The following is a 10,142-nucleotide window of genomic DNA, read 5'->3' on the forward strand; positions in this document are numbered from 1 at the left end:
CTGGACTGAGTGTGAGAAATGTGGAAAATGTAGAATTTATAAGACATGGGAATATAAGATATTAAAGAACAGTGTGTAGTGAATGAAATCAAAGAGTTAAGAATGACTCCATAGTTGGGAATTTGGTGACCAGAAGAATCTTTATTTTTCTTCTAATTTGGTAATAATTTTTACTTTAACCAACTGCTAATCTGAATGTACACAACTAGTCCATTATTTTTTTTTAAGCAATTGGGGTTAAGTGACTTGCCCAGGGGCACACAGCTAGTAAGTGTTTGGTCTGAGGCCGGATTTGAACTCAGGTCCTCCTGACTTCAGGGCTGATGCTCTATCCACTGAACCACCTAGCTGCTCCTCAACTGGTCAATTCTTAAATGACTCCTACAACGGTAATCTGGCATTTCCAATACAGTCGCATGCAATTTCACTTTAGTGTGTGAATATTGTTTGATATTTACTACATTGATATCTCTCCCACTCTTTTTTTTTACACAAACACATCATTGAGGATATAAAAGGATTTCTTGGTCCTGACTTCATTGTCCAACAGAGCTCATCTTTACATGAAAATTACGACATAAATAAAGGCATATGTTAAATCGATGCAGATCTTTTCTAGATCTTGGTAAAATTTCTCAAATTAAAATAGAACAAAATGTGAACTGAGATTTTTTTTCTTTTCTGATCATGCTTTCTAGGTAGTTTGAGTGACAGAATTTGTTAAAACAAAAACCAAAAGCATTGTGATAATGACAGTGATGAGGCACTGATATCTGAAAATTGATTAAAAAATACTGATCAGAAATGGCCATTTGTATGAAACCAATTTCTCATTTTAAGGAATATGTAGGAAAAGTTTTCTCTCCCTGCTTTGAAAAGATACTTGGGATACTTATTCTTTCTGTCAATAGTTAAACATCCAATTCTAAAGTAATAGAATACAGTTGAAGTGGTCAAACAGTCACTTAGCATCATGCCCACATTGAATCTATACTTTGATTTCAGCTTCGATTAAATCAAGCTCATTTTTCACAGTGACAACATGATTTCAAGCCCATTAAAACCATCTGATTTGGAAAAATTTTCCCTTATATGTGATTCTACTTAGGTCATCTGATTTAATCTCAACAATAACTGAGTGACCACCCAACTGTTACAATAAGATTTCTTACATGAAGCAGCCTTATCTCTTTTTTGGTAATTCATCCATTATTGAAAGTGCATTTTGGCATTAAAAATTGAGGAATTCATGCAAATCAATCAGAACTGAGAGCATGTTTGTTTTTATATTCTTCTATCAGTCAAAGAAGTTATTCATTTTTGGTACTAATTAATTTGCGTGAAAACTGACTTAGTTCTCATTTTACAAAAAGGAAAGTACATTATTATGCTGGTAAAATGTAGGCAAATGCATATTTATCTATGGATTCTTCTCACTCAAAAATTATATTACACTCTCTGTAAAAGATAATTTAATGCAAGCAACATTTATTAAGCATTTACTATATACAAGATACTCTAGATGCATCTGTTTGCAGATGACAGGCTTACTGTATCAAGTCCTAGAACATTAGAGAGGCTCCTAAATGAGACTTACAGTCTCACTCAAAATAGTTGTCTAGGTATCCACAAAGGAAAAATTAAAGGGATGCATAATATTTATTGTCCAGACTATCATAAACAATTGGCTAGATACCTAAAGAGCTCATCTATCAATCAACAGACATTTATTAAGTGACTAGTACATACTAGTCACTGTCCTAAGCACTAAGTATACAAAAAGAGGCAGAAGACAGTCCCTAACCTCAAGGAGCTCACAATTCAATGTATGAGCAATATGCAAATAAAAAAATATAGAACAAGCTATATACAGAATAAATAGATACTAATTAAAAGATGGAAGGCATTAGAATTAAAAGAGGTTGGGAAAGGGTTCCTGTAGAAGATGCAATTTTAGCTGGACTTATAGGAATTCAGGGAAGCCAATAAGTGAAGATGAAGGAGAGTATTCAAAGCATGAGGGCAGTCTGAAAAAATGCCCCAAACTGATAGATGGAGTATCTTGTTCTTGAAATAGCAAGGAAGCCTGTCTCACTGGATCAAAGAGTATATGGAAGAAAGTAAGGTGCAAAAAGACTGGAAAGGTAGAAGGGGGCTAGGTTATAAACAGCTTTAAATACCAAAAAGGATTTCATATTTGATCCAGGAGGCAATTGGGAGCCATTACAGTTTATTGAGTGGTGGTAAACGGAGGTTTGGGGTTGGGTGTGGGGGAAGTAGCCATATCTGTGCTTTTGGAAAATCACTTGGATGACTGAATGGAACATGGATTGGATTGGGGAGAGACTCGAGGCAGTCAGATCCACCAGCAGGTTAGTGCAATAGTCTAAGCATGAGATAAGGGCCTGCATTTGAGTAGTAGCAGGGACAGAGGAGAGAAGGAAACATATGAAATATATTGGAAAGGTGAAATCAACAAGCTTTGCAACCAGTTGGACATGGGGTATGAGAAATGATGACTCAAGAATGTCACTTATGTTGTAAACATGAGAGACTGGGAGAATGGTGCTGCCCTCAACAGTAATAGGGAAGTTAGGAGTGGGGAAGGATTTAGGGGGAAAGATGTTAAGGTAGCTTTCAGACATGATGAATTTAAGAAGTCTAATGAACATCCAGTTTGACATGTCTAAAAGGCAGATGGAAATGCCTTATTAGAGGTCAGTAGAGAAGTTAGGAGAGGATAGGTACATTTGAGAATCATTAGCAGAGAGATATTAATAAAATCCATGGGAGCTGATAAGGTCATTGTATAGAGAAAGTAGTATAGAGAAAGAAGATAAAAGGGATCAAGATAGAATTGTATGGGATACAGGTAGAAGGTATGATCATGATGAAGAGAAAAAGTGGTCAGATAGGTAGCAGGAGAACCAGGACAGAATGAAATCCCCAAAAAAGGTAGAGAGAAAAGAGTACCAAGGAGAGGAAGATGTTCAATAGTATCAAAGGCTGCAAAAAAGTAGAGGAAAATGAGGATTGAGAAAAGGTCATTGAATATTAGCAAACAGAGTATCATTGGTAACTTTGGAGAGAGCAGTTTTGTTTTGTTTGTTTGTGGAATAACAATGTTGGTAGCAGTATTTTGAGGGATTAAGAGAATCTAGTGAATCTGGAGGATCTACTGAAGGCAGCTATTGTAGACAGTCTTTTCCTCAGAATATGCAGCAGGAGATAGTAAGTACATGCTCACATGAAAGTCTGGCTCTTCTTCTCACTTAGGTACATTAGGTATATATGTATGGATTTATATGTGTATATGCATATGTTAGATTGGAAAATGAGCTGGGTCCAGGAAGAAGAAGGGGAGTTGGGTTGTTATTGAGAATTTTGTATAGAAGAAAATTATAACAACTGAGTCTCAAAGGGTGGGCTTGAGGCAAAATGTGAAAGACTTCAAATGCCTTTTTGTATTTTATACAAGAGGAAATATGTAGTCACTAAGAATTTTGAATAAGGAAGTGACTAGTTAACCCTCCTTCCCAAATAACCTTGTATTTAAATACTTTGTATTTGTTCTCTTTGTATTTATTGTGTATATGCTTATATATGTCCTTGTTATCTCCCATTAGAATGTAAGCTCTTTGAGAATAAAGATTGTTTATTTCCTTGTCTTTGTTTCCCCAGTGCCTATCATACTGTCTATCACATATTATATGTCTAATAAATACTTGCTTATTGACTGATTGACCAATGATTAGATTTGTGCTGTTGAAGACTAGATGATAGATGTATCCAAGATATATTGAGGAAGAAAAGAACAGGAATCAGAGACAGCAATTAAAAGAATATTAGAATAGTCCAAGTGAGAAGTGACAAGATCTTGAATAAGGGTGGTGGTTGGGTGAGCAAGGACTAAGAGATAGATGCAAGGGCAGTTGTAGAGTGGATAAGATTTGACAACTGATTAGATATGAGGCAAGGGAGAATAAAAATTGGTACATGACTACAAGATTTTAAATCTTAGTGGTTAGAAGGTTCCTAGTTTGGTTTTGCCTTTTCAAACATTAGGAGAAAAAAATAGATATTAATGATTTCTGAGGGGAAATTCTTACAGGGTCCAAGTCCATTTTTCTTTCTGTTTTTCCTGCTTCTGTGTTGTCTGTTTATGCCTTAGTCTTATTTAGAGTAAGTTCATTCTTGTTTTCTTTCTATATGGAGACTGATTCACAGTATACATAGACACAGTAATTATGCAGATGATTCAGCATCAAAGGATGATGGATTTCTGACTGTTCTATAATATGAAAGAGAGGGGAGGGGGAATAAAAATCCATTATGGTCTTGGTTCTTGTTAATTTTGTTGGTGACACTCAGGTCCTATATCTTTGATATAGGAGCAACCCCAGAAAAGAAAATATAGATATATATTAGCAGTAGGACAGATTATTATCACTTAAGAATTTACTTTTTTCTTGCCAAATACCTGAATTTAGAGGTAAATTAATATCACTCATAAAAATATCTCCTGTCTTCTTCACATGTATCTTCTATGGGTGAGAGACAATAATAGCAAAGTAATGAGCAAAGGCAAAATTACATAGTACAGCCTTTTATCCAGGAAGATATTTAAATAATAAAGTTACGTGTTTTTCTCTAGCTTTTGAAGTTTCTAACCAAAGAAGATAAATCAGGAATAAATCATTGGGAGAGTCCTCTTTATATTAAAAAACTCTCCTTCTTAAAGTTCACATATCCTCCAAATCTGATTCTAAAAACCACAATTCTGATTCAAATTCACAGTATTTTAAAGATATTCCATTGCTATTTATATAAAAATAACTAAGCAACATATATGTCTTTTATATGTTGAACATTTAGAAGTGAGTAGTATGAAATATAAAACTCAGTCAGGTTTAGCTATGAAATTATATCCTGGTTCTAATTCACCCTATAAGCTAGTTGAGAAGCAGAATTACATAACGAATAGAAAGCAGACTTTGGAATCAGGAAGATTCAGTTTCAAATCCTGCCTTTGACACATAATGAACATGTGACCCTGAGCATGTCACTTCTATGATCACCTTGCCTCCCCCTCAGCACAACTCTAAGATTACAAGTTACAAATAAGTTAGCAAAACTTATTAGTAAAAGGAGTTTCCTATCTTAATGAAATTGCAGGTCCAGACCTCCAAACCCACAAAATCATATTAATGCTCATATGAACTTGTAGATTATTTTGCAATGGTAAAAATTGATTTAAAAGTCTGAGTAGCTAATTTTTTTTAAGTAAACTCAATACTGTATCTGTTCAAAGTGATTTAAAGCATATATAAAATTAAGTAGAGAAATAATTAGTAGGTAGATGTCAGTGACCAAGTCACATAGAAAATACTGTTGGTTTTGAGTCATTTTTCAGTTATACACAACTCTTCGTGACTCCATTTGGGGTTTTCTTGGCAAAGACACTGGAATGGTTTGCCTTTTACTTCTCCACCTCATTTTACAGAGGAGGTGCTGAGGGTTAAGTGACTTGCCCAGGGTCACACAGCTAGTCAGTATCTGAGGCCAGATGTGAACTCAAGAAGAGACATCTTCCTGACTCTAGACCCAACATTCCATCTACTGAGTCATCTAGCTGCCCATTGAAATTCTACCTATGTTCAAAGCGTAATTCCTCCCTTGAAGTCTTATTCAGATATTTTGTCATGCCATGGGGGGTGTATCCTGGGTTTTCCAAGGATATGCTGAAGGACAACAAATTCTATTAAGCTGGAAAGACTTTAAGTATAACCACAGTGTTGGATTATTTTGCACAATCCATTCTAGCTTAGTCTGAAGAAGCTAATCACGAGAAGACAGGTCACCAGGTGATGATTTTTTTTGGCCCCTAGCTTCTCAGGATACCATCTATTAAGGTAAGAAGAGACTGAAGTTTCACCTAATAAGGGGAATATTCACATGATGAAACCACAAATGCTTGAAATACTAAAGCAAAAAAAAATTTTTGACATAGTGCAATGCAGTAATTACTAAATTGTATTATTTATAGCAAATTTAACCTTGGATAACAGAGAAAAAAGCATATAACATCTATAAAATATGGCAATGTACTTACTTTACATAAATATAGATGTGGGCTATGATCACAAGAACATTCTTTAAATATGGAACAAGCTAATAAGGAATCACAAGGACATTTCCTACTAATTAATTATACACTCATTTTCTTTTTGATGAATATAATTCAAGGTTGTCACATCATACACTGTGTAAATTACCATAAATGTCCCCATGCAATTTAATATTCTCAATATTGTATGAAAAGCTGACGTTGCCATAGGTATGTATGACAATTCATCTAAGAAATCATTACAGAAGAGAGAATGACACTTTGATCAATATAAAAAGTATTAGAGACCCTGTCATTTTCATCCATTTTCTTTCAGTTTTTTTTCTTGCCTGCCAACAGAAGTCTTCATTTTTCTAATCATTGTAGTCTAATGCAGTCCATACTTGACATATGTAGCAAAAAAGAGAACCTACCTGTGCCCAATGGATGAGCTAAAGGAAGATCAATGTCTTTGAGTCATCCTGGCAACACTAGCTGGGCAATGTGAGTACTTCCTAATTTCTTAACTGAAGCTACTAGGTGGAATTGTGGATATAGATCACTGGACTTGGTATCAGGAAGATCTGAATTTGAATCCTGACTCAGATATTTCATAGCTATATGACTTTGGGCAAATCACTTAATCTTTCTGGGCCTCAGTTTCTTCATCTATAAAATTAATCAGTTGAACTCTATAGCCTCTAAAGTCATTTTCAGTTCTAGATCCTACAATCCTTTACAATAGTTGTAGGCCAAATGACTGATAGGATCTCAGGGTGCTAAAGGAGACAAGGGGTGAAACTGTTTAGGATTGGGTTGAGAGTGGATATATCAGAGACTGGTTCAGCTTCCTGAAAAGAAAAGAGACAGGGGAGGTCTGTTATTTACAAAATTCTTACTATCTTTATTTTTAATTGAACATTTTATTAGAAACAACTTTGAATTCCAATATAAACAACTAAACATTATATTTTAATTAATTTCCATGAACAATGTATCATGAGACATTTCCTGGTTCTTCCCATAGAGGAGGAGACACAATTGAGAGGAGAAATAGGTGATTTTCCCCCCTGGGAATGAAATATGAATTTTGTGATATGTTAATACGATGAAGATAGCCACAGAAGAAACCTTGTGAAGGTAAACAGAAAATGAACCTGATCAAGAAGTATTATCAGAGCATTAAATGGATATCTTCCCCCTCCTCAGTCATAAGTTTAAATTGAGTATGTACAGGGCCATGCTAATTGATAGCAAATTACATAAAGAGGATCAACAACAGAGATAAGGCACAGCATATATGGGACAGATATTGGAGTGATAGCTGGAGAGAGACCAATGAGAAGTATCTCCTGGGAGCATCACAAAAAAAGGAGAAGAGCAGGATTCAGATTACTGGACATGAGGTGTTATATCCAGAAGAAAGTTTATGGGGATAAACTAGAAGCATTCTTGATAAGATCAGGATTAAAGAAGGATGTCCATCATCACCACTGGTATTCAATATTTTACTAGAAATGTTAACTTTGGCAATAAGAGAAGAAAAAGAAATGGAAGGAATTAGAATAGGCAATGAAGAAACAAAGCTATCACTCTTTGCAGATGACATAATGGTAAACTTAGGGAATCCTCTTAAAAACTACTTGAAATAATTAACAACTTTAGCAAAGTTTCAGAATATAAAATAAACCTACATAAATCACTGGCATTTCTATATATTACTAACAAAGCCCAGCAACAACAGATGGAAAGACAAATTCCATTTAAAAGAATTGTAGACAATATAAAATATTTGGGAGTCTACCTGCCAAGACAAATCCAAGAACTATATGAACACAATTGCAAAATACTTTTCACACAAATAAAGTCAGATTTAAATAATTAGAAAAATATCAGTTGTTCATGTGTAGGCCAAGTTAATATAATAAAATCACAATTTTACCTACATTGAATTATTTATTCAATGCCATATCAAACTACCAAAAACATTTTATAGAGCTAGAAAAAAATAACAAAATTCATCTGGAAGAACAAAAGGTCTAGAATATCAAAAGAATTAATATCAAGGGAAAAGAAATGCAAGGGAAGGTGACCTAGCCATACCAGATCTAAAACTATATTATAAAGCAGCAATCTCCACAACTTCTTGGTACTGACTAAGAAATAGAGGGGTGGATCAGTGGAACAGGTTAGATACACAAGACACAGTAGTCAATGACTAGTAATCTATTGTATGATAAACCCAAAGAATCCAGCTTCTGGGATAATAACTTACTGTTTGACAAAAACTGCTGGGAAAACTGGCAAATAGTATATCAGGAGCTAGGCATAGACCATCTTATACCGTATACCAAAATAAGGTCAAAATGAGTATATGATTTACACATAAAGGGTGATACTATAGGCAAATTAGGAGAGCAATGAATGGTTTACCTGTCAGATCTATGGAGAAGAGAAGAAGTTATGACCAAACAAGAGACAGACAACATTATGAAATGGAAAATGGAAAATTTTGATTGCATTAAATTAAAAAAAGTTTTGCACAAACAAAGCCAATGCAACCAAGACTAGAAGGAAAGCAGAAAGCTGGGAAACATTTTTTATAGCCAAGATCTCTGATAAAGGTTTCATTTCTAAAATATATAGAGAACTGAGTCAAATTTATAAGAATACAAGCCATTCCCTGATTGATCAATGGTCAAAAGATATGAAGAGGCAGTTTCACATGAAACAATTAAAGCTATCTATAGTCATATAAAAATGCTCTAAATCACTCTTGGTTAGAGAAATGCAAATTAAAATAACTCTGAGGTACCACATCACACCTATCAGATTGGCTAACATGATGAAAAAAAAAGAAAATAATAAATTTTGGAGATGTGGGAAAATTGGAACACAAATGCATTGTTGGTGGAGTTGTGAACTGATATAGCCATTCCAGAGAACAATTTGGAACCATGCCCAAAGAGCTTTAAAACTGTGCATACCCTTTGATCCAGTAATATCACTACTAGGTTTATATCCCAAAGAGATCATTAAAAAGGGTAAAGTATGCACATGTATGAAAATATTTATAGCAGCTCTTTGTGTGGCAAAGAATTAGAACTTGAGGGGATGCTCATCAATTGGGGAATGACTGAACAAGTTGTAATGGAATACTATTGTTCCAGAAGAAATGATGAGCAGGAGGATTTCAGAAAAATGTGGAATGACTTACATGAACTGATGCTGAGTGGAGTGAGCATTATCAGGAGAACATTGTACATAGTAACAGCAACATTGTGTGATGACCAGCTTTGATGGACTTAATTCTTCTCAGCAATGCAATGAACTAAGAAAATTCCAAGATTCATGATGGAAATGCTATCAACATTGAGAAAAGAACTCTGCAGATCAAAGCATACTATTTTCTCTTTTTTTGTTGTTGTTTTTTTCTTTCTCATGGTTTTTCCCTTTTGTTCTCATTCTTTCACAATATGACTAATATGGAAATATGTTTAAAATGATTGTAGATGGTAGTCTATATCAGATTGCATGCCCTCTTGGGGAGGGGGAAGGGCAGGGAGGTGAAAAAATTTAGAACGTGCAATCTTATAAAAGTGAATGTTGATAACTAAAAATTAATTTTTGAAAAGAAAATAAATGAATAAAAATATTTAATAATTCAAAAGAGAGAGAAAAGGAGGGGGCAAACAGGTAGGAGCAAAACCAGAAGAGAGCAGTGTCATGAAAACCTAGATGGAAGAGAATATTCCTTGCACCTAGCACAATGCCTGGCACAAAATAGGTGTTTGTTCTATCCTTGTTATATCCTAGTACACTTAATGATTGACATATTGATGCTATCCACTCCCCTTTTTGACATTTGTTCAGTTTGTTTCTTGCCCTTTGTATTGTTATTCACTTCATCATCATGAACCAAAACTAAGGGAAACTCCAAAATCAAAACCATGAAACAAGTTTACATTATGGCTCTGGCTAGACAATAAATAGATAGATAGATAGATAGATAGATAGATAGATAGATAGATAGATA

This window comes from Vombatus ursinus, unplaced genomic scaffold (assembly GCF_900497805.2).
Source record: "Vombatus ursinus unplaced genomic scaffold, bare-nosed wombat genome assembly UNPS02009835.1, whole genome shotgun sequence".
Taxonomy (NCBI): Eukaryota; Metazoa; Chordata; class Mammalia; order Diprotodontia; family Vombatidae; genus Vombatus; species Vombatus ursinus.